Source organism: Athene noctua, chromosome 4, assembly GCF_965140245.1.
Source record: "Athene noctua chromosome 4, bAthNoc1.hap1.1, whole genome shotgun sequence".
Taxonomy (NCBI): Eukaryota; Metazoa; Chordata; class Aves; order Strigiformes; family Strigidae; genus Athene; species Athene noctua.
Genome location: NC_134040.1, coordinates 66,536,367 through 66,564,314, shown reverse-complemented (window position 1 = coordinate 66,564,314; position 27,948 = coordinate 66,536,367). Strand labels below are relative to the sequence as shown.

Sequence of the window (27,948 nt, the reverse complement as noted above, 5' to 3'; positions counted from 1 at the left end):
GATATCTGCTCCGAAAGGTCCTGTTGTATTCAGATGTATCAAGCAGTATGTCAGCTCTGAACAGCACTTTGGTAAAAGACAGGCTGACCATTGAAAGTGGGAATACTCTTAAGTCAGGTTGGTAAGAGTCTGGGAACTGGACTCAATGAAGCAGGGCCAAGGATGCAGGTGATGTATCCAGGTGTTAAAATATAATGCTGGGAGGGACAGTGACATTCCTTCATGGGAAAGGTCATTGAGTAAATAGAACATAGAACTGTGAATAAATAATTGTGTTCTAAAAAAATCACTCCTAGCTGGTGAAGTCAAGAAGTATAATGTTTATGTAAAACTGAAACACTGAAGATACATCAATTAAAAAGCTCTAAGAAACAATATGAGAGAACTCTTCCTTATGTCTTGCTGATTTAAATCTTAGTCACTGAGAAATGCAGTATTTGTGCCCAGATTGTATATGTTTTCTTTTATGCTGGTTTGAAAGCTTAGTGCTCAAGAGTGTTAGAATTACTTAAAATTTTTGTGTCATGGAATGTGTGAGATGAAAGGATGTACAAGGCATGCTGAGGAGTGGATAGAGCAAATAATAACAGCATTGCATCTGTGATGGGGTAGAAGAACTGAGAGTAAGATCAGACTTGTTGTGCAGTGGGGGCCAGGAGAGGAAAGAAGGGTAATATCCCTTACTATACCAGCTAACAAAAAGGGAGGGGATTTTTCTAGTGTATGAATTCTTAAGTCTAAATGGGAAGTGAAAAATTAGTTACACTGATTAATTAACTAAACCATTTAATTTAATTGAAGTTGATTTAGTTATGTTATGGGAGACAAAAAAGCATGAGGAAGCTGTGATTTCCCCTTGTCTGTGTTCTTAAGCACTCTATTTAGAGTGCTACAACAAATGAAATAAAATCAGGTTTGTGTTTGAATTGTGACTACACAAAATGAATGACAACAGACTCTTTTTATGTCCTAAAAAAGTTTTGGCATCATTGTCTCCCTCTTACCCACTCCCAACTAAATAAGAGGAAGAAAAAAGCAACCCTCAAATGATGAAAAATAAACGAAACAAGAAAACAAACCACCTAGTCTAACAAGATCCTGTGCTATTTTGTAGGTTTTACATTCTTCGGTCTGACCCTTAGGAAACTGAACTGGGAGTGGGTTCCTCAGGATGCATAGTACTATGTATATTGTATCACCCATGTGTTGCTCATCAGATGTTATAAAGATCCCATTAGGTGAAGAATCTTTAAGAACAACATTTTGTGTGTTGCAGGTGTTATGGAGGTATACCAAAGCAGCTTCACAGATAATAAACTTGAACAAACTTTAATTTGTAACCAAATCCAAACAGCCCAAAACCAAGGAGACAACAGGGGTAACCAAATCAATGCTCAGAAAACACTTAACAAGCTATAGATTTGGTGTATCAGTTGGAGAAGTTATTCATACACGACAACTCAAAAGAATGATGACATGTAAGGAGGATGACTCCAACCTGTGCACACACTCACTCACTGAAGGGAAAGCCTCTCACTTAAGGGTACCCAGAATATGTAATTGCTCACCCAAAGGGGGTGAGGGCTTGGTCAAGGATATCCAGAAGAAGTATTCACTCACCAAGGGGGCGGTGAGGGCACTTAATCCTAAGAAATTTCCTTGGGTGGCATCCCTGTCCCAAGGGGAGGGCTTCTGATCACAGACCAGCTGCTCTGAGGAGAACCATTCAGAGGTGGGGTCTGGCAGGGACCCCATTTTATAGCCTGGTCAGATCTCAACTGTGATCATATATGGTCAGCATTCTAGAAACTTCTCTTGACTGAGGCATTTTGTTGGCCTTTTCTGTTGACCAGGGGTTCTGCCTCACTTTTCTCACCACAGAGGGGCTGGGTGTGCAGTGTGCCACCAGAGGCATTTAAATAAGGGTGTGAAAGAGCCACCTCGTTAAAAGCCCTAGGCCCTGGGGGGGTTAGGGGGAGGGTGAGTGTGTTCCTGCCACACTCCACCCTGTGACCAGTCATGATCTGACTGGTTTCTTTGGAGTGGTGGTGCGGCTGCCTCTGAAGTTAGAAGGGGGTGTGATGTTGGTGAGTTGCAATGCCACTTTGGATCATCATTCATCAAATGGCTTATGGCTCTTAAAAGATACCATTAGCAATCAATGTTCAACAGTCAATCATCAATAGAAACCATCAAATGTAACAATAACCAACATTCTAGTAACAGTTTACAATAGCAATGGACAAACGGGTGGGTACCACCCTAGGGCTGTATTGGGATATGCAGCCCAAGTGCAGGGAGGAGGGGAATGTCAATTGCATGGGTCCATTTTAGGGGCACATCAGTGTTACAGGTGGGATTCGGGAGAACATTAGCTTCAGGGACAGCATTTAAGGAAACATACTTTACAGTGGACATGGATTTTGTTATGATGCTCTTAATGCAGTTTATAATAATACAAATTACAGCAATTATGCTTATAAGCATTATCAAACACTGAAGGAGGCTAGTTAGCCACCCCAACAAAGAAAACCCAAGCATGTTGTAAACCTTCCATAGCCAATTAGTCCCCAGTGCATTAGCAATCTCTCTGGTATCTCTAGCCATCTTCATTTTGTTAATTTGTTCTTGTAGAGGCACTGAAACATTTGGAATGTGGACATGACATGCTGATAAATTCAGCTTTTTGCATGTGCCTTTTTCCTTTGATAGGGTTAAGTCCAATACAGCTTGGTTTTGGATAGTCATCTTGCTGTATTCTTGTAACTGGTGGTTCAGAAAGCCTGTGCTGTCATGTGTGGAGTTTATTAGTGCTTCCAGCTGGAAGCTAACCTCCTGACTAGCCTGTTGGTTTCACACTAGTGCAATCCCCATTCCAAAGATTGATTCCAATAATCACCCAATCCTGTTTGATGCCTTTTGCCACCCTGTCCGTACCTTCCTTGGTATGTGAACCCACCCTGATGTGGTATAGGCCCTTCCTGGTAGACAAGACAAACTGGGAAAGCACAGCTAATGTGCAAGCCAGTTTTGGGATAGCTGGGTATAGCCAGGAGTGCATAGGTGACCATCAGAGCACACCCATACTGGATTACTTCCTGCGTGAGGGAAAGGCTGTGGATGTTGTCTACCTTGATTTAGTAAGGCCTTTGACACTGTCTCCCGCAACATTCTCCTGGTGAAACTGACTGCTTGTGCCTTGGATGGGCACACGCTTCACTGGGTAAAAAACTGTCTGGATGGCCGGGCCCAAAGAGTTGTGATGAGTGGAGTTAAATACAGTTGGTGGCCGGTCACGAGTGGTGTCCCCCAGGGCTGGGTTTTGGGGCCAGTCCTTCTTTGTGATCCATCTTCATTGATGATCTAGACAAAGGGATCAAGTGTACCCTCAGTCAGTTTGCAGATGACACCAAGCTGGGTGGGAGTGTTGATGTGCTCGAGGGTAGGGAGGCTCTGCAGAGAGACCGGGACAGGCTGGAGCCATGGGCTGAGGCCAACTGGAGGAGTTTCACTAAGGCCAAATGCCGGGGGCTGCACTTGGGCCACAACAACCCCCAGCAGCGCTACAGGCTTGGGGAGGAGTGGCTGGAGAGCTGCCAGTCAGAGAGGGACCTGGGGGGGTTGACTGACAGCCGGCTGAACAGGAGCCAGCAGTGTGCCCAGGTGGCCAAGAAGGCCAATGGCATCCTAGCTTGTGTCAGCGATAGCGTGGCCAGCAGGGACAGGGAAGGGATCTGACCCCTGTACTCGGCACTGGGAGGCCGCCCCTCGATTCCTGTGTTCAGTTTTGGGCCCCTCACTCCAAAAAGGACATTGAATGACTCGAGCGTGTCCAGAGAAGGGCAATGAAGCTGGTGCAGGGTCTGGAGCACAGGTCGTACGAGGAGCGGCTGAGGGCACTGGGGGTGTTTAGTCTGGAGAAGAGGAGGCTGAGGGGAGACCTCATCACCCTCTAAAGCTACCTGAAAGGAGGGTGCAGAGAGCTGGGGATGAGTCTCTTTAGCCAAGTAATAAGCGATAGGACAAGAGGTAATGGCCTCAAATTGCACCAGGGAAGGTTTAGACTAGATGTCAGGAAGTATTTCTTCACAGAACGGGATGTTAGGTGTTGGAATGGGCTGCCCAGGGAGGTGGTGGAGTCCTCATCCCTGGAGGTGTTTAAGAGTCAGGTTGACATAGCACTTAGGGTTATGGTGTAGTTGGGAACTGTCAATGTTAGGTCAGTGATTAGACTGGATGATGCTGAAGGTCTTTTCCAACCTAGATGATTCTATGATTAGGGGGTTCAGGGAAGAGAGATGTTCAGCATGAGCCTGGGATAGTGGTGAGAGGACAACAATAGCCTTGATTGTGGCAATTTAAGATGGAGGGTCATGAATGTGTTGCTGCATAGGCAGCCTTGTATTTAAGGCCTCTTGGGCCAGTGGGTGTAGCCCCAACAGGGGCATCTTGTCTATATCCTTGCATTCAATTTCTGTTTGGCAGTCCCAGAGTGGGGATTCTCCTGCTGGGTGTGTCTTATCTTTCTCCCTGTTCCAGCCAGGTCCATAGGTGTACCTGGCCCATGTACAATTTAGTTGATAGCTGAATGAGTTATTACATGCTCTGGGGCACTCGTTATTATCTCTGTCAGTATGTCTGATACACCAGGAGGCATTTTGTGGTTTGGTGTATAATAGGGAGCAATTGTCAACGTTCTGTGGGGAGCCATGCTCAGTGGTTCCACGTGGGACTTCAGGGCAGAATGTAGTGCCATTGGGACTTCACCCAGTCGCCTTGTGGGTTGGCTGGAGAATATAATTAAACTCAGCATCCCATACTGAACTAAGATTTATTATGCCCAGCGACCAACTGTAAGCAGCATAGGTGTAGCCTATATCCACTTTGTCTCTGAAATCTCCAGCTATAATTGTCACACTGAACCCATGTTAATTCAAGAGCTAGCGATGTTGACATCCTGTACAAAAATCAGCAAGGGATCCTCAGCTGATCATGGGGTGGCTAATCAAACAGTTATTGATGTTACGGTCATTATTTGCACGAATCTCACCATCATCTTTGCCATGACATTGTCATCCAGGTCTGAGTCATCTGCGCTGACCGCTGTTGCCACCAGTAAGAACCGCAGGATTGTCCACCTCCCCATTGTCCTGTAAGAGAGTACAAAGAGGGGCTTCAGTTTCTCATGACTGGGATTTTGGGTTGTCTGGGACTATCCACCAGATGCTAATATGGTGGGGTTTTCTGTTTTCATCCAGTGTGTGCTGGGTTTGTGTGGCAGCATTTTTGGTAGCGGGGGAAGGGGCTACAGCAGTGGCCCCCGTGAGAAGCTTCTCGAAAGCTCCCCTGGCTTCAAGTCGGACCCTCTTCTGGCCAAGGCCGAGACAATTAGTGATGGTGACTGTGCCTCTGCAAGAATATATTTAAGAAGGGGGAAACCTGAGAGGGAGTTAGGGACTTTGAGGATGAGTTACAAGAAGGACACCTATGTAAGCACTGAGGTCAGTGGAAGAAAGGAAGGAAGGAAAAGAAAGGGTGGGAGGTGTGCTGGAGCAGAGCGCCAGCCACTCTTTATCCTGTGATGAGACAGCAGGGCCACCCTCCGTGACACCCATGGAGGTCACTGGTGGAGTGGAGATTCGTCTGAGGCCTGTGGAGGACCCCCAGGACTCTGTGGGAAGAAGCAGCCCCCGCTGTTGTAGTTTGGTGCTGGGAGGACTGCAACACATGGAGGTGACCAACGCCAGAACATCTTGAGAAGACTGCATCCTCTGGGGAGGACTCATGGCAGAGTTTGTGGAGGCCTGTCTCCCATGAGAGACACGTGGCCACGTGGAGCAGGGGAAAGAATGCAGAAGAGTGCTTCCCTCTCACCTTGGAGGAAGAAGTGGCGGACTGACTGCATCTCTCATCTCCTGCCTCTGTGCCTCTGGGGAAGGAGGTAGAAATATCAGGAACAAAACTGAGCCTTGGAAGAAGGGAGGGGTGGGGGAAGGTGTTTTAAGATATGGTAACTTACTGTCCCATTCTGTCTGTTAAGTAAGTGTCATTATCCTTAGTGTTTTGAATTAAAGCGATGTCCTCTTTCTTCCTTCCTCTAATTAACCTGTCTTTTGCCTGTGACCATTAATGGGTGAGTGACCCCTCACTGTCCTTATCTTGATTCCTGAGCCTATTGATTCATTTCCTCCTTCCCAGCACTTGGGGGGGAAGGGGTGAGTGAACGTCTGGGTGGTGCTCAGTTGCCCTCTGGGCTCAAACCACAACACAGGGCTTCCCAGGCATATGCGCCTGTGGGTTTTACCACTTGTGGGTTCAACACCAGTGGAGGTTGGCTTCACCATTACAGGCTCGCCTGTGTACTCTGTAGTGAGAACTGGTCCCTTTTATTGTCCTGTTTAGGATCGTCACCTGTTAATGGTCCCGCAGGTCAAAATGAAGTAGGTACCATTATCTGCCTGCCAGCATATTGAATCCTAACATATTTCCTTTATAAGGGTTCAGAGCAATGCCTGCAGCCATCATCCTTTCCCCCAGGCAGCCAAAACTGGGTTCCAGCTAACGGACACCTCTCTGCTGCACCCATTACCCCTATTACATTAATGACTTTTCTTGATAGTTTGATTCCAAGCTCCTCTGCCTCCTGCACTCACTCCTGGAGTGATTTGGACTCCTGTGTGGATCAAAAACTCTAAATTTATCTGCTTTGGACCAATGAGAATATGTACATAGGGTTTCTTAGCGGTGGACCATTGAGAAGAATTTACTAAGCATGCTGGGTGGTCCAAGCTCCAAACCGCAGCTTCTAGTTTTTTTAGTTTGTTTAATTTCCCTCACAAGGACATGAGAGCATCAGGGCTTTACTTCCTGTTTTGTGGGAGGGCAGTTGCTGGCGCCAGTTTTTCCCTGCAGCAGTTCCATTAGCCTTCATATGTACTCAGTGGCCTGTCCATGTAACAGCTCAGAGTACCAATGCCTTTCACTGCAGGTCATTCCACTCCTGACTGCCAATTTGATCCAACCTGCTGCAGAAGGGTTCAGGATCCTGGGGGGGGCCATCCAGGGCAAGGCTCACAGCTAGCTTGTCAGACCCTCCTGCTCCTATCGGCACCACCACCCAGATCCGTCCACCCTATTTTGTGCATGTGGGTGACTAAGTCATGCAGTGATTCAGCCCAAGTTAGCACATGTGCGGGTGGATTTTGAGGGTTTTGTTGGTTACATTCTATGGCTCTTTGGATCTTCTCTCTGAGGGACTGGACATGTATTTTTAAGGTGTCTAGTAGCCCCCTAATGAGAGGCCTAAGGTGGGTTGGATTACCTGGTGCAGCCATGGGTATCCCCTGCTGCTGTCTCTCATGCATCGTCTGTACACAAGTAGCCTTCTGCATCCCCTCTGCCAGTCTGCTGATCTGAATGGTAAGAGGCTCTCCTCATTCTCTGGGGTCCACATCCCCATCCCAGTATGCCACCCAAGATGTTATAGGCTGATCACCTGCCAGTCCATCACTCAAAACCATACCAGGTCCCCAAAACACTCGAGCCTCATCATGACTCAACAATATCTGATCACCTCCAGTTAGTGAAATGTGAAGTATTCCATCTCTGTCTCACTCGGTTTACCTGTGAGAACTTAGCTTATAAGTCACTAAGTTTGGGTCCCATCCATGGAGTGGCACGAACACATGTGTAATTCGAGGGTTTCTGCCCTGTGGACCCTCTTGCCTCTCTGGTTTAATAAAAGGTTTCACATCTTTCTGTTCTCATGCTTCCACTTCAATAATGTTGGTCTCAGAATCTCCCCTGATGTCCCCATCCCAGTCTTTGGGATCCATACCTGCAATCAATTTTTAAGTTTGGACAACACTGGGGGGCTTTTTCACTTGGCTTAACGTGAGCCCAATCCTCTGTTCCAAGAAACGCATCCACTCTCTCTCTCACTGTAGGTCGGCTTCCAAACAATCTTTTTTCAACTGCCTCTCAGAACTATCCCTTTCCAACTGCTGGCAATACTTACACTGGTCCTGTGCTTGTATCAGGCAGGCACCCAGGAGGGCTCAAATAGTTCCTTTCCTTATGCTGTCTCGCATGTCTCCACCGCGTTTCTCCACCTTCTCCACAGTTGCTTCAGGCTCACACTACTTCTCCTTTGCCCACTCCATTCCCAAAAGGAAAAGGGTCATAACCATGCCTCTGTAATGATCCCTCCATCAGTACGCCCTGCTTGCTCTGCCAATTAAAATGTTACAGAGGTATACCAAAGCAGCTTCATACAGATAATAAACCTGAACAAACTTTAATTTGTAATCACATCCAAAGAGCCAAAACCACAACAGGTAAACACCTTAAACTATGTTGGTAGAAGCTCCACTTGTACTATTCTTCAGCTAATGAATTTTGACAGTAGTAATGTCACAGTATTGTTTTCTGTCTTTAGGGGTTTTTTTAATGGTTCCTAAAGATGTCCTGTTAATTAGCTCAAATACAATTGTCAAAGCTTTGCAGAGCATATTAACTTTTCTGTATGTCCTAGGTCAAGGAAAAAATGTTTTTCTGAAGTCTGGAGCAAAGAATGTCATGATCTTAACAGGAATGATAAACTGCTTATTTTTAGGATTTCAGTTGTTCAGGTATCTTCTGCTAGTTTTTCTGCTTGTCAGCCTATAATGTGAATTGGTTGTCGTTTAGGGTTCTTGCATATACTTGTATACTAATCAGTTCATTTTGGTGTTGCTTTAGGGAGAAAATACTTCCTGAAGTTTGAAAACCACTAAGTATATTCTAAAGATAGCTTGTTGATTTGTTATTCTGGGACCAAAGATGTTTAGAACTGTAGAGAAATTGTTTACTTTCTCTTAATTGTAAAAATAAAAACTGCTAAAAGGCATAATCAGATGTGAATTCAGCAAGATCCTTTTATACATATTTCTGCTTCCAGCTAATCATTTTAACTTATTAAACCTTACATGACTTTGTATAGCTTGCTTCATCTGTACTAGCTGCTTACTGCTAAGTGGTTGCAGAGAGATGTCGGTATGTAAAATTTGGCTCCCAGTATGTGCACAGGTGACCTCACTGTGACCTCACTACTTAATTGGTCTTTCACATCTTGATATTAATTAAAGCTTGTTAACATCCAAGAAAATAATGAGCCTTAAAATACAAGAACGAGTCATAATTTAGAAGTAAAATCTTGTTTTGGTAATACATAATGAAAGTCTGGTTAGGATGTTACATTGATGGCTAATTATCCTGTAGCTGGGTGCTATTCGATGTCAGTTCTTCTCTTCCCTTGTAATGCTGTGGGTCTGCTTGCTGCCCAGATGCAAAGGCAACCATGGACAATTAAAGGTCTGGAATGCTTTGAGCAGCACATGAGAGCACATCCAGCTCGAGCTCCCTCTGAGCAGGGTTCAGAACGTTTGTTGCTGTGATGCTGCTCTCAGTTTTGAGAGCTTTTTTCTCTCTGGCAAGCTGGCTCCATCATGCCAAAACCCTTAGCATTTATTTCTCCTGTACTTTGGTTACAGGAAAAGGAAAGAAAACTACTTATTTCTCCCTGTTTTTTGTTGACGTGTCTTCAAGAAGAATTGTATCCCTCTTTTTCTATCCCCTCGTGGCTAAAATACTGAGTAACTTAATTTTTAACTTCTTTACCTTACTGGAGTGCCCTAAGCATACTAAGCATTAGTCCTGTTCTATAGACAAGGAATTGAGGAATAGAACAACAAAGGATTTCATCAGTATGGTGTACAACATCCACAGATTTGGTTGTACTTGAATTCCTGTGATCGCCCTTGCTGGTTCAACCAGCAATATTTCTGGCCTCCCCAGCCCCCTTCATCTCTCCTGTTCTCCTCTGTCTTCCACCTCACCGTCCACCTCTGTATTATGTTTAAAGTCATCACGTGTAGCATAGCACAGTAATCTAGATTGGCCATTTTACGAAGTGTGGCCTTCTTTTTTTCCTGGGTTATTTTTCATGCAAACTAAATGAACAATTACACCTCTATTCCCCTCTGTATGGGAGGGAGAGGGGTTTGAAACAAGGGATCAAAGGCTGTGTAACCTGGCATAAGCAACACTGCTGCTAAGATCGAAACTAGTGTTAGGGCTATAGTTTTTGAGTACTTTAGAGTAGGCAGTGCTACTGAAATAAATTCTTCTGATCAGGTTCTGACTCAACTTCTAGAAGTTCTGAAGCATTTGTATAGTGAACTAGAATTCAGAACTATTGCAGGTTAAAACTAATTATCTAGAGAACATCTGAAATGTCTGTGCAGTCTGCACAGATTCTTGTGCCAACACGAGGCCAGGGATGACATGGGGATGGAAACACCTGAAAGGGGAATGAAGTACATTTTTGAAGCTAGCTTAAGTGGTTCTGCTGCCAGTGCTTGTAAGGCTGCAGCAGCCTCAGGTGAAGTTCCCTGTGGTGAGCACTGACACTGGGTTACTCTAGCTCAGCAAATTTCAAGATGTGACTATAGCGGGAGTTAATACACCTGTGCTAGTGTATGTTTAGCAGTGTCTTTAATGCTGGAGAGTGCTTGTTTTGCATTCTGGCACACACTTAAAGCTTGTACTGAAGCATCTGTATTGCTATTGTTACTTGTGTTGTCTAGGTTAACCTCATCCATGATAATACCTCAATTTTTCTGTGTAGAAAATAGATGATATGGCATAAAGAGGTAGGGAGAAGCTAATTGTCTTTTGTTTTCTGTCCTGTAAATAAACTGATACATATAAATATAATTGATAGTTTAGAAAAGATTTCAATATTTCTTCAGTTCTTTTTGTATCAGTATTATAAAATGTATTAAGAAATTCAGTATATAGCAGTCATAAGTATGGAATGTTCTTGTAGGTTGTTCCTTACTACTCAACCCAGTTCAAGAACTGACATACTTTATATTTTTGTGAATAAATTTTGCACTACATCTCTATGTATGTGGATTTCTTTGCCAATTCCTTGTTGTTAGGAGGAGGTTGATGAAAGAATGTAATTTCTGAAAATTGGGTTAGATTGGACTTTGTATTTTTATCTGTTTCACTTTTAGAGTTGAGGTTCAGTTAGTCTTTGTTAAGGAAATATGAAGTATCCTCTAGGAAGTACAGTTTGCAAAATGCTCGCTTTCTCGGACTGATAGCTTTGGATTACCTTCACTTTTTTTTTTTTTTTCTTTAGCTGGAGGACAATTTCCTTTCTAGGATTACCAGATTGATGATCTCATATGAAAAAAGTGAACGGGCAAGACACTTTTTTCATCCTGTTACATCAACATCTGTTAATGTTTTCAGTGTAGCCAGCTTCTCCTATGAAGAAGCTGCAGCTTTTCACTAGAAAGTTAACAGGGGCATAGAACATAATTGTGTTGTTGCAATGAACTTCTATCTAAATTAAAAATAGCTTTTTAAACTTTCATAACCTTCTGGTGTTAAGCTAGCATTCTTCCACATGACTCAGTCATACAGATTGTATTAACTGTAGCTGTGGGGAAGGCTGTACAGAAAGATCTGGACTATGACTTCCAAAGGGGTAATGAAAACGCATTTGGCAGAGAATAACAACTTCAGATGGAGAATTGCAGAAAGTAGTATTTATACTAAATATTTTGCCTTACTGTAAGTTCGTAGGTGGAGGATGAGGCTTGAGTGGAGAAATGGGGCAAAAAATGTCTGTTATTTGATAATTTGTTAATGTTGTAAGCTTTCATTTGAAGTAGCCAGTCATCTTTGAGTTTTCTGTATCTTAAACATAATAAATGCCAATTTACTTGTTTCTTGCAGCCTGAAGAGCATAGAAGATTAGAATAGCTTCATTGTTGTGGTTCTTGATTTAACATAAAATATAGTGGGAACATTGATCTTTATAAGGCTCTTGTCATCCTCTCTTGAACCTTGAAATTACAGAACCACAAAATCATCTAGGTTGGAAAAGACCTTGAAGATCATTCAGTCCAACCATTAACCTAACACTGACAGTTCCCAACTACACCATATCCTTAAGTGCTATGTTGACTCTACTCTTAAACACCTCCAGGGATGGGGACTCCACCACCTCCCTGGGCAGCCCATTACAATGCCTAACTCGTTCTGTAAAGAAATGCTTCCTAATATCTAGTCTAAACCTTCCCTGGCGCAACTTGAGGCCATTATCTCTTGTCCTAATTAGCTTGTAAGGTTACTTACTTGAAATTTTCCTCAATACTCAGGCATGGATAAATCTCGTATTTCTTGGGTTTGGTTTGGTGTGTTATTTTTTGTTTGTTTGTTTTGGCATTTTCAAAAAATATAAAAAATATTGCTGAAAAACTGAATTTTATAAAGTTCTATCTACAGTTCTACGAAGACCTAGATTATGGATGAGAGTAAATTACATTTTTAAAAATAATTTAGTAATTCTGAATATTGCTTGAAATTACAGTGAACAAAAAGAATTACAGGTCTTGCTTCATGGTGTGTTTTGCCAGAGAGCCTTTCTCCTCTTTTGCCTGTTTTTCCCAGAAATGCACCTTGCTGGATGATGTGATACATCTTGCAGTACCAGGGAAGGGAGTGTGGTCCCTCCCACTTGGTAGAACCCACCTATGAATAGGCAGTGGAGTCAGTCTGCCCATATACACCAGGCTGACATTTTGTGCAAGCATCAGGCTTTCATGACACATAAATGTAAGATTATGTTCCTGTTACTTCTCATCCCTCCCCATTTGCCCAAGTGAGACAAGGGGACCAGGGGTCAGGTGCAAAGTCTGGGCTAAGTTACTTGTGGCAATCCTGCATAAAGGGGTTGAAAACCACCATTTAAGACTTGTGTTTCAGCCTTCCCAGGTCAGTGGCATTCTATTCCAAGGGCATAGCTGGAATTGCCTGGTTATTATCCTGTGCTTCTTGTGGAAAAATTACCATCCTGTCAGTGGTGACAGTGTGGCTGTTCTAAGCATCAGTTGTCCTCATCCTTGTCTCCATCAGTAGTAAGGGAAGAGGGTGGCTCTGAAATTTGCAGTCAAATTACTTTCTCTGTGAGTCACTTGCTTTCTCTGTGATATTTATTACAGGCTAAGGTGTAACAGCTGCATCCCTATTTCCATAAGTTGGAAAATGTCAGTTTTCTTTTACACTACTTTGGGATTTTTTTTTCATTGCTTTTGTTTGAAAAGGAGTAGCACTCATAATTAAGTCACCTTTAAAAAGAAGTACCAAGCATAAATTGATAGTGTTTCCTTCTTAAATCAGCAGATAGCCTGAAACAAGAGTTCTGAAAGAAAGAAGCATTCAGTGTTTGCACTGAGGGTTACCTCTGAGGAAAATATTAACTATTTCAATACTGTGTTGTAACTTGGCAGTCAGCTAAGTGCTTATCTCAAACTGCTACTCTGAACTCTAAAGGAGAAAAATCACCAGCTGTTAAAAACAGACACATGTGGATATCTTTAACAACTTTTTATAGTTATGAGGTAATATTTTATCATACTGAAAATGAGTAGGTAATATATGTTAGTGTGAATATACTCTTTACTTGAAGGATTACTGACTTGTATTCAGTTGGTTTATAATCTCCAGCTGTTTTCCTGTGCTGTGTAGAAAACTTTCTTGTACAGATGTTTTTTTAAGGAAGAGGTGAGAGGAGAAGAAGTAGGTACTTTTCAGTAAAGCCATAAGTGGGGGGACTGGAGAAGAGGAATAACTGCTGTGTAGATGTCCTTGTATTTAGCTGTAATAGCTCCATACCTAATTTGGTGCAAGTGGTTGCTTCTGCCTGTGTTCATGACTCAAATGAAGGCTTCCTACCTAATGCCAGGAACCTCATGTCTTATCAACAGCACTACTTAAGCTAAGTGATTAGCTCCCAAGCCAAATTATGAAATCTGTTGTCTTTAAGCCCACTAGAAAAAGCATCCAGAAATCTGCCACTTGGATCATCTCAGGAGACATCCTCACAAGCCCCACACTGGTGACCCTCATGAGACTATACTCATTGTGTGGGTTAAACCTTTTTTAATTTCATATAGCTGGAAGAAAGGCTTTTCTTCTGTTTTAGCAGGTGCTGGGAGTTGTGTGATTCTTACTTAGGTCGTCAACCCAAATGAAGACGTAAATATGATGACTCTAGGGAGTGAAGTATAGGAAAATTAGCTAGGGAGGCAAGACCAGTGGCTGGAGGACTCTCCCTGTCCCAGTCAAGAAATGCTAGCGATTTTTAAATTTTTCTTCTTTTTTAAAAACTTTTTTATTTTCTTTGTTTATACTCCCACCCCCACTACCCACTTGTTTCCTTGCTTGCCTGCAATAAAGGCAACTGGACACATGGAGCAAGGAAGATTTTGTGAGTGTGTTGCATGACCAGGAGACTAAGTAGACTAGGATATATATGGTCCTTAGGTAACAGCAGATACAGGAGATTCTCAAAAGTTTTATTGCAGTTTTCTATAGTATGCAACTCTTGTGGATTGGAGTGATTAAATTTTAGAGTGCAAATTAACCTTGACTCTAAAAGATATGTTAATTTTTCCCCACCCGTTTAACATTTTTTTTTTTTTTTAGGCTGTGTATGAGCATGTTGGAATAAATGTTGAGAACACTTTAATCATATACAGGAACAACTTTTAATTCCTTGCTGCATCAACTTGCAATAAATATCAAATGATGTTTCAGCCGGGAGGAGCAAAGATGAGACAAAGAGATGCAATTGGTATGTGGGTGTCTCTCAGGTATAATGAATAAACACATCTCAAGTCTGGTAAGCGATGGAGTGGTTCTTACAAAATTACAGAGAGAGAATTGGTATCCTGTCACCTTTTTTTTTCCTCTCCAACAGAGATCAGGTAGCTGGACAGCATGCAAGATGAATACTGAAAATATGAACACAGTATGGAGTTAATGAAAAGGCAGTATGCCTGTACTTTTAGGCAAAGGAGCCACTAATTTGGATGCCTAATGATGATCATGTATCTATCCTGAGATGTTTGTCAGTTCAGTTAGTTGGATATGTCACTGCATTTCCCGCAGTGAATGGTGTTAAGAAATTAGAATGGCAGTGGTATAGGCTCTTGCCTCAAAGCACATGAGTGAAACAGAGGCCTCAGACCTCCCAGCATTACAGTGATTTTGTGCTCTTGAAAGCCAGGGTTCAGGTTACATGCCTGTGCTGCACAAGGGAAAGATGGCAAGTCCACTGCTGTCTGGAAGAGTTCAAGAAAACACATCCTGGTATTGCAGATCCTAGGACTGTGTTTTTCCTTTTATCCCTATGGGTGAAGCTGGGAAGAATACCACTGTTTGGTTTTTGGAGAGAGGTGTTGTTTGTATGTTTTGTATTCCAAATTATAAAATTTGTCATCAGTGATGGAGATCTTAGGAGGCCTGCATAAGCTTGTACAAATTGCACAATTCTGGAACAAAATGAGTTGTCTCCCACTTTTTCAACCCCTTTTTTTTGCGATTCCTCTTGTGTGAGAGGGGAAGGAGTGAGCTTGAATTTGGTTACGCATTCATCTCTTCTCACCCCAAACAGAAACATTAAGAAAAGCTGATGAAGCTGAAAACCACCACTTCTGTCATATTGTGTCTTGGGTGAAATTGGGCATTCCTTCTTATATCCTTCCTATAAGTGCTCTGAAATCTCTTTGTTGCAGGGGACAGTGTACCTGTCTGTTGTGATGGCTTTCTGTTTTGTTTTTGGGGTTTTTTTGGGGTTTTTTTTGTTGTTGTTTTTTTTTTTAAATTTTAAATCATTCTGTTTTGTTTTATTATCTTTGACATGAGAATGCAAACACTCGAAGACCATTTTCACATCTTTAAGTTGGAATCTTGAGAGTGCAGCAGATGATGTAATTTCTAAAGCAATTTGCTGTTTTTCCCGATGAAGCGTTTTAAAAATTTTTTATTACCATTAGCAAATCTTCGGTTAGAAGCTATCTTTTACCTATTGTACTGTTATATGAAAGGACTCTTAGTCCTTTATATGTTATATATATTATATAAAACAGCTTTTTGGATTATAAAGAAATATATAGCTTAGGTTCAGTTCATGGCACTACAAGTTCTTTTATTATTTTAATGAGTTTTATAGAATTTCAGATTGCTGTTATCATCACTTGAAGAATAATTTCAAAAAGCCTACATTCCTATCTTGTACTAATTTTGGCCTTGCACAAACAAATATATATATATATATATTCTGACTGTATTAAAAGTTAGGTATGTACTGAAAATAGCTTTTTTTTTTTTTTTAAGCAACAATTTAAGCATTAACTTTGAGAAGATCAATTCATTTGCAAGGAAATATACCAACCAGCCCTTTTACTGACCAGCTATTGAAATATTGAAATATATAATTAGGTGGTTGCTCTGCATGTTGGATTTATTTTCTGAGACAGCGGAAGTGGCTGCAGACAGAACAGGGGAGCTGGCCTGGCCATGTGATAAACCCCAGGGGCCGACTATGTTTCCGACTATGTTTCTGACTATCTTTGGAGAGTTGCCTTAAAACTTGTTCTTCTGTTGTGAAAGTATATTCTGTGCTTCTCAAACCCTTTAAATTTGTAGTTTATCTTGCATCCTCTTGATGTTTTCTAAATATGTAACAAATAAACCTGTTGGCTCTTTTCAGTTTGAGTATCTTGCTGTTTATCAGGCATGTTGTACGTCTAGATCTTAGCGATATGTTTAGACATTTAAACTTTACAATGAATTGTAGAGTGGTGTTGCCCTAATTGTATATTACTAATCATGTGCTGTACTGATTTGGCAAGAATCTCTTTTTGTAGGAAGATTTTTTTCCCCCAATTCGAAGCTGTATTTATTTAATTATTTGTTCAGTAACTGTGTTTCATGATTAATATATTGTTTCTATATGTATATCTTGTGAACAATTAAGTGAAGTATATATTCTGCACATCGTATTTTTTAGTCTACATAGTCTACTATTTTTCTACTCTTAGTCTACTACTTTTCCACTCTTCATGTCCAAGTGATATTTCATCCAGGCTCTTTAACTAAGAGTGTGTCTGGCTGTTTGCCCATTGAGATTTTGTGTACAGAAGAGTATGGACTTAGCTTAGCATGAAATCATCTCTCCTTTGCTTTTTCTTTTTTTTAAAAAAAACAAACAGTCTGTGGCTTGTAATGGAGAATATTGCAAGAAAGCTTTGTTAGTATGATGTATCTTTAAAACTATAAACAAACCTGCTGTTTGTAAGTTTGGATTTCACTAAGTTTGTGGAAGTCACGAGAGCTAATATAATGATAAAAATAGCAGGTATTCTGAAAGGTAACCACAGTTCTGAGGATGTTGTCTGCATGACTCTGTCCTGTCACTGAATGTTATGAAGGAGGACATTATGCATTTAATGCTTTAGTTAGAAACAGGGAAGTAACAAAAAAGATTCACAGCAAGCAATTTTAATTTCAGGTGAAACATATTGTAGGGAGTAAAGATGTATTGAAAGTTTTGCTGATAAAACACTAGAAAAGTAGAAGAAACAAAATACAGTGGTAACACCAATGTAAAATTCAAGCAAGTCTGTCTTTGTGTTTTAAATGACACTATAGGATGCTTTTGATGGTAGGGGAAAGTTTGTTCATCTCTATCAACTCTGTCACTATGAGTGGCACTCCAATTCTGTCCATAGATAAGCAAAAAAAAAAAAAAATCCCGCAGTGGTATTACTTTGATATTCTTGAAAGATTAAATTAATGTTGCCGATACTTATTCTACAAAACTGTGGCTGTCGGTCACTGGCTCTGTCTTCATGGGCCCTGGGATCAATAGTACATTAAGGAAGCTGACATGAGGAGAGGAAAAATTAATAAATAATGAACAGCAGGCTTCACTGCTGGCGCTTCATTTCTACCAAGAATAATACAAATTCTAGTGAAGTACCCTTGCGCTTCCTAACCCTATTAGACTCAAAACCATTATCCACAATATTGATGCTTTGCTTTATTCTGTTTTATGTTAAGAAATATATCTGTGTAATCTTTAACTAAGGATTGCTGCCAAAGGAAAAAAAGCTAGTGTTTCTATTTATCAGAAATACAGGTACAGTAAGAATATTTGTATTAGAACTGATCCACAGTTCACTGAGAGACCAGGATTTGAAGTAGGGGGATGTGGGGGTTGCTTTTAACAGCGTTTTCTTAGCTTTTATAAACAATAGATGCTTGTGAAAAGAGATTTTTGTGGAATGCAGGACATGTGAAATGTTGAGCATTAGAGCATGATCCTTGCACTTTAAATCTGTGTATTAATTTTTTTCATTAGCTCTCTGCTTCCACATCCTGCACATTGCTGGCAAGCATGCATCAGCAATAAGACTTTCTTCACTAATGTGTCTGACATCTCTGAAATGTGGCTGGTCACAGCTATAGCTGCTTTTTTTTGGAAGTTGGTTCCTTTCAAGCCATTTAAGTAATTTCACTTGATATTACTTTAAATTTTCTATATAATGTGCTCTTTCAATGAATAGCCGTGTAGAATCAGCACAGGAAGAGCAAAGTCCTTGGCAATACCAGCTCAATTGCATCTGCAGATGAGGATTTAAAATTCTATGCAGCAGACAGTACCTCCAGCAGGCGAGTAAAAGGTTACTGCATTATTTTGCTTGTTTGCATCTATAGTCTTTATCTACCGAAGGTTCTTTTTTTTTAGCGTTCAATTTGTTGTGCATGCTTGTATATAGATCCTACTGGAAACTGATTTAATAGAAACATGATTATCAAAAGGGCAGAGCAAGGTGAAGGGAGAGGCTCAGTTCAGCTTTAAACCAAGGAAAGGGAGGGGGAAAGAGAGAGAAAGAGTAAAGGGGAGGGGAGAGAGCAGGAGAGAAATTAAGCTTTCAATGCAGTGTGAAAATGAGAAGTTTTTTTGCAACAGTATTCATTTCAGCTGCTTTCACATCACTTGTATTTTTCTTAACCTTTTGCTAAAAAGGATACTATTGAACAAGCACTGATAGCTCTATAAATCTAAGTGACAATTATTTCAAGTCAGATTATCCCGTAATCAGGTTAAGCAGTTGTGTTAATGTGAGACCTTCTACTTTCAGAAATAGTATTGTATACCATCTTAAATCGATTAAAGTGAGCTTTTTACCATATTACTTGCATTTTTTTTTTCATATGGAAAGGAAAGAGGAATATATAGTAATTGCATTAGTATCTCTTGCAAATGAGAAAATTTCCAGCAGTTACTTGCATGTCTTAAATTAGAGAGGTATTCAGTATTATATTTTGAGCAGAGCATACTTCTTTTTAAAGGTTAGAAGACCTGTTTATGTCTGACTGCTAATTTGAATTAGTTTTGCCTTTTTTGTTTTTCTCAGAGTGAAGGGCTCCTCGAAGACTTTATTAAAGCTGCGTATATGATCTGCCTCTAACTTGCTTTGAGAGTTGGTTGTGGTACCTTTGGACATTCTACTATAAATTTTCTCATGCTTGTTTCTTCCAGGGTTTACATTTCTGTTGGCTTTTCCTAGTGTTGTTCTCACATAGCTTTGTAGCAGCCATTCTTATTTCAGGATTTGGTAGACCTGGGTAGCATTTTTCTCATGCATTCTGACTTTTCAAGAAGACTTTTTGTGTTGTGGTGTGTGCGTGTGTTTTTTTTTTTTTTTCCTCCCAGACGCTGAGGTAGTCAGTCTCGGAATGTAGCAGTCAGACAGGTCTTGTTGTTCTCCTGTGTAATTGGAAGGTCCTTTTCAAGCAGAGGTGTTACAAAAGGTTGACAGCTCTGAACGTGTGTAATAACCTGCTCTGTGCTGTGGCTGGTGAGGAGTGGAGGCCCTTGCCGGCAGGATGCTGTGGGCGAGCAGAGGATGCTGTGGGCGAGCGCGTGGTTCTGCGTGGGGTGGGGCTCTTGGCTGTTGGCTGTTGGCGTAGCCACCTCTGGCCGGGGCCCAGGCTGGATAGGCTGCGCTGCTGGGAGGGTAAAACAGACTTGAAGTGACAGGAGCCACAGAAGGAATAGTCAGCAAGCAGTTTGGAGAGATTGCCATCCCTGAATTTACTCTTCTGTTAAACAGCTGTCTGTCTTTTCAAAGCAGCCCATTGTGCAAAGAGGAGTAGAGGGAAAAGCATACACGTTTTTAAATGTGAGGTATTACTTGCTGATGAGACTGGCTGACATTTTTTTGAGAAACACTTTTTTTTTTTTTTTTTTCCCCCGTTCTGTTTAGCAGTCTTTAATTTCAGCCAGGGAGCTGCAGAATGAGGCAACTGGCCAATTTTGAGTGTTTATGGGACAGTACCGGTCCTAATTTCTTTGAGAATAAACTCTGATGAGCAAGTCAATGTGTGGCTGTGGCTGTAGCATTATTTCTTCTTTAATGAAGAGGCTGGGCTGTTCGACCTGCTGCTCCAATCTTCTATCTTGCAGTCATACATCAGAGCAGTTGCAGAGACTATCCATTGAATGTCTCAATCAGCCGAAGAAGGTAACTATATTTTAAATTTTAACTATGCCATTAAAAGGATGCTGTATAATTTGGACTTACATGATAAAAAGACAAATTTCAGATGTTCTTAGCAGTTTTCTTGACCTTGCAGTAGCTATCCAATATCATTTTGCCATTATCAGGTTGTGTAGCAATAGAAATGTGCTGCAGTAATTGATTTTGTAATAGGATCAGGTGATTTACTGGCTGCACTGACAACCACTTGCTTGCTTGTTCTGAAACGTGGAGCACTCTAATGGATGTTTTGATTGCAGCCTCGAGTTGCTCTGAAACTGCTAGATGTTCAAAGATATAACATCTCATTTGTCAGAATGAAAATTTCTATAGCTGTATTCTCCAGTAACATTGGAAATTCACTGACTTTTAAAAATATGGACTCTTCAGATTCTGGATTCTTTGTAAAATCCTTCTGTGTAGAATTGGAAATTGTCTTAGTCAACTTTATGCATGTCAGCTTATCCACTTTCCTGATAGCCACTTAAAACACATTAACACATGTGCTTTATGCATTTCCTGAGAATTTGGTCCATGCTAAACATATTCAAAGTATGTTTCTGGAGGAGAGCATACAACAGTTCTGTGAGGATTGCTATGAAATGTCGTATTTTTCTGTTAATATATTATGCTTTGGAAGCAGAAATCTGGCTCTAATTAGAAGACAAACCAGACCAAAATAAACAAAAAACATTCAGTATCAGAATATGGATTTTACTGTAGAAAAAGTCATTAGGAGCTGTGATCCAGTGAATGAAATTGGGGAGCTTAATTAGGTCTGCCTTTTGGACCAAGCTGTCTTAGGCTGATAAAATTGAAATGTTGTTAAACTCTTAGAGCTTTTAAGATGTGTAGTGCATCATTCACGTCCAGGTTAATTGGACAGTAGTATGAGCGCAGAGTATGTCATTAGTAATTATTAATAGTTTATCATCAGTCATTATTAATAGTTTATACCTAATTCTTTTAAGTTTCAAAAATGTCTAAGTTCTTAATCCATTATTGTGCAAGAATAAACATGCCCTTTTGAGTGCTTGTCACTGTTACGTGCTGTATCATATAAGAATGGAAACATAAAACCAAAAAACCCAATTCAGTTATTAAAAATGGCTTTTAATTGTTGTTGTGCTTATTTTGGAGTGAAAACTGGAGAGTTTCTCATGGACCTCAAAGTAAGAAAAAGTCAAAAGATAACTTCAGTATACTGAAGTTTAGAGGATGATGCCTGAGGACATCAATATGCTGTGCATCAGTAGGCGATCAAATATGTAACAATTTCTCAAGTGATCATATATGTGGTGATTTAAGTGGCCTGAAGTAAATCAAGGGGCTGGATTTGAAATTGTTGAACCTAATAATGATTAAACTAAAAAGTTAAGATCTTTCAGCCAGTTCTCACTTGATAAAAAGCAGTGAGCAAGAAACATTTGCTATAACCCAGTAGATTTAAATTTTGTTTTCCATTTATATCTCAGAGGAGGTAACCAAAAGAAAACTGATTCTTGCTCATATAATTTGTTACACCTTTTTCCTAATGAGGAGAATATACTACTGTTTCTGTGTTTGTCCATGTAGTGTATTGCTTGATATTCAGATTATTCTCACCTGTTTGGTTTAGGTTTTTTGGTGTTTGTTTGTAAGTTTGTTCCAGCTTTTTACACTGTGAAATGAACATGAGTCCCTTTGCAGAAATAGGTTTCTATCTCACCAATTTTATACATGTGAACAGAAACCCAAATTCCCATTTCTCCAGCATACAGTACATTTTTTCAGTCTGAAGGAACTGGTCATTGTGTTGGAGTAGCAGAATGAGCCCAAGCATGTTTTATGAACCTGAAAAGGAGTAGTGTTCAAAGATGGTGGTAGGGGGTAACACTTCAGTGAGCCCAGGTTGCAGGATTTACTTAGTGATTATTGAGTTCAATAATTCAGTGGGGAGGCAACAATCTTGCAGTGTTTAAACTATTTACTTCAAATTGCCTTAACGGGCAATAGGAAACACAACTATTAGCTTAAGATAGAGAATAATTAAAAATCACTTCCATTTAAAGGAGTTAACTTGATGAGAAAAATAAGGTTAAATAGTTTGCTTTTACTTTGTTTTTATTTTTATACATCTTTCTCAAGGTTAGTTTATACTACATGGAAATTTTGCGACAATAATGTTGTATATTATAAAAGAGAAAGTTAATGTGATCTGTTTTGTGATTCTAAACACAATGATAAAGAGGTAACGAATTAAGTTCAGAAGTTCAAGAGGAAAATATTTATAAATCACTGATGAAAATAATTGGAAAGAATTGCATTTTTCAGAGAAAATGGAAAATATGCTCTTTTTGTAAAATAGTATTGTTTTGTGTGCAAAACTGCACTGCAAAACATACAAGTCTATGAAACCATATCTAAGGCAAGGAAGAAAAAAGGGCCTTTCTGTTGAGGGTGATGTTACTGAAATGGTAGTGAATACTGATAATATGTGCTGCGGGAGTACTGTTGCACTAACGGAGGAAAAGGAGTAATGGAACTAATTGAATAGTAGTATTGAATCATTGAAATTGAAATGTAACAGTCTGAAAGTTCAGCTGGAGACTTGTTGAAGTCCCTCCAGCGCGTGTACCACAGTCCAAGGTGCTTCTGCCCCAGTGCCCTGCCCATGGCTCCCTGCCTCGCCCTGGTGCTGGCTCCCAACTCCTGCCTCACAGTCACAGTCAGCATGAGTGGGGGAGCTAGTCCTTACTCCGGGTCTTGGCATGTCAGTGGTGCTCCAATTAACAAATGCCAGCACTTTGCCAGATTTAAAATGAGAGTTTCCATCGTCTTATTCAGCCAGAAGATATTTGTAGTGGTATCTGCTACAATAGCCCTGAAAAGGACTTGTTGTCTAAAGGAATTGTCATGAGAATGAAATTTGAGTGTGTGTAACATTAGTCTAAACATTATAATAAAAACCTATATTAAAGTTGCAAAGAAACTGGCTTTATCTTAAATGGTATATTCACTGTTGGAAATTAACCTTGGTAATTAGGTCTCAACATTTGCAAAATTGATTTAATTGTGCATGCCATTTAGTGGGATGATTCTGTAGACTGAATGTGTTGCATGTTTAAAGTGTCTCCCAAAGTGTCAGTGAAAGGAATCTTCCACCAAATTAATTTTTTTTTTTTTTTAAATTTAAAAAAAGCATATGAGAGAATGATATTGACTTTTATAAAAATCAATGCTGCTAATATACTTTCTGTCTGCTTTAACAGAACTCTTAGAGGTGTTTCCCAGAGAAATACTGACAAAATTATGTTTCCTGGAAGGACTTTGATTTTTAACCAATCTAGTTTAAATTGATTTTGCTGAAATGTGATAGTACTAGGTTTTTGTGTGCATGTGATGCGTTGCATAACCATACTAGCTTCTAGGGGAACTGAAAGTGTTACCAGATTATGAATGCTTGTTACTAATAGGAGAAACCCCACAGTTCTGTTTATTGATCTCTTTGCAAAAATTAAGTGAAGAAAATCACTGTGTAACACTTTCAAAATATTTTGGTCCTTTGAGAAGTTCGAATATTTTCTCTATATTATGGAAATGGAGTGTAGACCTTTGTTCCATTCTGATTTTGTGTTACGGTGATATGGGTAGCACTCGATGAAGAGTTGGACATGGAAAAACCTATGTTGTAATGGCATCATCAGTAGAAAACATACGTTATAATGGCATCATCAGTCTCCACTGAAAGTAGAAGCAGCTCAACCTCCCCAGCTGGTCTGTGGCAGAGCAAGCGGGGTTTTGGCTTTCACTTGGGCAGTGCTTGCTCTGAGGAGCAGATGGTTTCAGGGAAAGATTGGCTGAGCAGGGGAGCAGTTCTGGGGGTCAGGTGGAGCTTGCTGTCTGCTCCATACTTGGGTGTGTTTAAATTGGTGAGAAAGGCTAGAAAATGAGTGAAATTTTGCATGACTGGGAGCAACGTAACTAAGTTAAGTTATTTCTAGTGATCTTAACTCATATCATAGGGTTGGGTTATTGTCAACAAGCAACGGCTGTTTCTAATGCAGAACTGTGAAGTGGAACTCTCTCCTGGTCTGCAGTGAGTACTTTGCTATTTGTGAGTGCCTGTGTAGCTAAAGACAAAAGATAATGATCTTCTAAACTGGTTTTCTCACTCTTCCTGACCTTTCAGATTAGTTGAGGGCTTCTGTACCACATTACTTAATGAGTAATTGACCAGATTGATTAACAGCTTCCACCCACTTCCTGGTGATTTCAGTAGGAACAGTGAGACATGCTTCTCCACTGTGAAGATGGTGAGACACTGGCACAGGTTGCCCAGAGCAGCTGTGGCTGCCCCCTCCCTGGCAGTGTTCAAGGCCAGGTTGGACGGGGCTTTGAGCAACCTGGGCTGGTGGAAGGTGTCCCTGCCCATGGCAGGGGGGGTGGAACTAGATGGTCTTTAAGGTCCCTTCCAACCCAAACCATTCTGTGATTCTGTGGTTTTATAAGAATGCAGATGACTGTATTCTTCTGTGTGTAGCTGTCATCTCAAACTGGAAAGGTACCAGTAGTGGAGAAGAAGAAATATTAAAAAAAAAAACCCTAAAGATAGGAGTCTTGCATGAACTTGGAGGAAGATTTGAGGAAGCTAAGGATGGGTTACTAAGGCAAGAAGCAGTAAATTATAAGGAACTAGGAACTAGAAATAGGGATTTTATTGGAGGGTGGAAAACCTTGCTGTAAGGCACTGTTCCTATTATCTATGTGTGTGTTAATCTTGCACAGCTACTGAATTACAGTTTTGTTTTTGCTTTTGCAGATAGTTTGGATTTGTGTTTTCTTATTTGTTTCTTGCTGCCCTCCAAATTTTTGTCATTAGAAACTTATCATGGGATCTGAATGTTGGGCTTCATTCTCTCAGAAATAAAATTTATGATCATAATTCTGCATTTTAGATAGCAGTCCTAATGTGTCTAAAAGGAACCTCTTTTTGCGTATGGCACAAGAAAACCAAGTAACATGTCATGTAACAATGGTGTGAAGTATTTAATCTGAGTGAGCACATAGGTGTTTTTTGGAGCTTCTTCAGTTGTGGCATCTTACATCTACGTTCTGGGTTAAGAAGTTAGTGTAATTATAACAGAAGAGAGAAGACTTTTCTAAATTCTAAAGTATGGTGGCCTGTGATTTTTGATTTATGTGGTGTTTTTTTGTTTGTTTTAAACTGGTCCTTCTCAGCATAGGTGGGCTGTTCTGTCTGCCAGCAGTTTAACAGTGGAAGTGTCTTGCAGACTTACAGGGGAGAGGCTGGAGGGGTGTGATGTTACAAATGGCATTCAGAAAAGATACCTTGCTGTAATCAGAAGGGCAGAGAGGGTAAAATGAACTGTGAATACCCAAGGAATAAGTTTAAATACCAACAGACCTTTTCTCCTGAATAATCATGAGGCAGAGAACCTTCCTTGGTGTTGTTTGAATGAGGAGATGGTGTCAAGGGTACAGAACCAAGAGGGAGGAAGCCTTCTGTGTGTGGGAGACAAGATACTAGACCGAGGAACTGAGCAGAGGGAGAAAGGACAAGTAGATTTTTAAGGTCAGAGGAACCATTATGATTATCTAGTCAGACCATCTGCACAGTGCAGCACAGGATTGCACCCGTGCTGTAACCCTGAGTTTGAGGTTCAGCTGTAACCCTGAGTTTGAGGTTCAGCTGTAACAGTATTCAGAGCTAAATCATACTGCTTGTTCCCTTCATGCAGACTGTTCTGTACCACAAAGCCCTAATCCAGTATTCGTTGTGTTGTCATCTATTAACTCTTTAAAGATTCCTTTCTATATTACTATTTCAATTTTTCTTGGTCTTTATCAGACTAAAGTGGTTTCTCTCTTTTATTTTTTTAAAACAGCAGCACATAATTTATTTCCTGCTGTTGAGAAAACAGGAAAAATGATGACAACCCAGTAAACAGTAACGTTTTGTGGTAAAATGCTATTACTGCCATCGATATTGTCATTATCAGAACAGCAGCAATGCAAGATATAGCAAAACCATTGCAATATCTTCTTGGTCAAAGCTGAACTTAGAAAAAAAGATCAATTTCAGAAATAAATGAGATTTCTCAGAAGTCCTAATTGGGACAGTTTACCAGAGTGGTAGAGTTTTTCTTCATCCCAACAGACTGACATCGCAAGTTGATTTGAGTACAATCATTCTCTTACAAATGGTATTACAATACAGACAGTTCTGTTAATAGGATTAAGTATTATGGGATTCTGGGGTTCAAATTCAATATTGTCAGTTTTAATCAAGCCAACTTCTCTTATACAATCTTAACTCACCCCTCAATTCCACCCCCTCCCCCAGCCCAACCCCCCTGGTTGCTTTTTACTCAGTAAATTACAGAAGATAGCAATGAGCCGTGGAGAGTGGAATGTTATCACAGCAATAGAGATCTTCAGATTTTTAAGCAGTAATATCACTGGAACAAAAAGGAAACACACGTGCTTGGTTTGGCTGGTTTGAAAGGCCCTCCAAGAAACTTCCTACCTACTGGTAGCTTAATGTTCCTGCTGGTCCTTTGAATAAATTTTCATTTTGCTAAGTACCAGACTTCACTCTTTGGGACTTTATGCTGTGAATTAGAGCTTGTTGACTTACAGCCCTTAATAGATGGTATTCAGGGACACATCAAGAATAAGGCTGATCCAGTATGAACCATTCTGGTCATTCTTGGAACACTTCTTGTGGCTTAAAAATACCTTACGTCCTCATAAGTTGAATGCTATACTCTCCTCACTGTTTTGGTAAAGTGATTGCAAAGCCTTTTTTTCTTGTACATTTTTTTAAAGCTTCTGTTCTGAAACTTTGAAAGTCATTTCCCCAGCACTGTTTTTATTCCAGCTTTAGTAGCATTTTATCTGTTGCCTTAACTCTCTTAGCAGTTATAGTGTAGTACAAGAAAAATAGAGAAACAAACATCTTGGATATTGGTATGTTATGCTTTGCTTATTAGAATCAGACTATAAATTTAACAACTTGCTCTCCATGGACTACAAAAGATATATATATATTTATTAATGCATACAATTTTTCTTAATTCCATAAGAAGCCTCTTTTTTTCCTTTATCCTCCCTATTGAGATATCACTGATGATATTGTATTGATCCACTAAAAAGCTTTGCAGCGAAGCTTTTTACTTGATGTAGGCTGTCTTTTTAATTATAGCTATGCCACTATACTCTGCAGAACTCTGTAGTTCAGGTTGTGTCAGCACTTACATTTTCAATCCCTTATTTTTATCAGCAACTTAATACTGACAATAAAAAATTGCTTTGAGGTAAATCACAGCAAGATCTTAGCCTTCAGAGTGTGTCAGTAAGAGTTCACTGTATTAAAAACTAGTCAGATGAATCTGAATTAATGAAAGGTTATAACCTTCTCTTTTACACACATGCTTTTTATGTGTGCTTGCAACTACTGTTCTAATTTATTTTTTTAAGGCTTTTTTCTTACTTG

At 40.3% G+C, this 27,948-nt stretch overlaps 1 protein-coding gene across 3 annotated transcripts in view; it reads left to right on the top strand.

The window, feature by feature from the left end:
* Nucleotides 1-27,948, top strand: part of FBXW7 (F-box and WD repeat domain containing 7) — a 192,518-nt gene that overhangs the window by 33,206 nt on the left and 131,364 nt on the right. The window contains exon 1 of one of the 3 annotated variants that reach the window (XM_074905622.1): nt 18,570-18,587. The exons of the other annotated variants lie outside the window; for them this stretch is intronic. The gene's annotated coding sequence lies outside the window, so the exon portion shown is untranslated. Of the gene's footprint in view, nt 1-18,569; nt 18,588-27,948 lie in introns of those variants that run through there. 3 annotated transcript variants of the gene reach the window in all.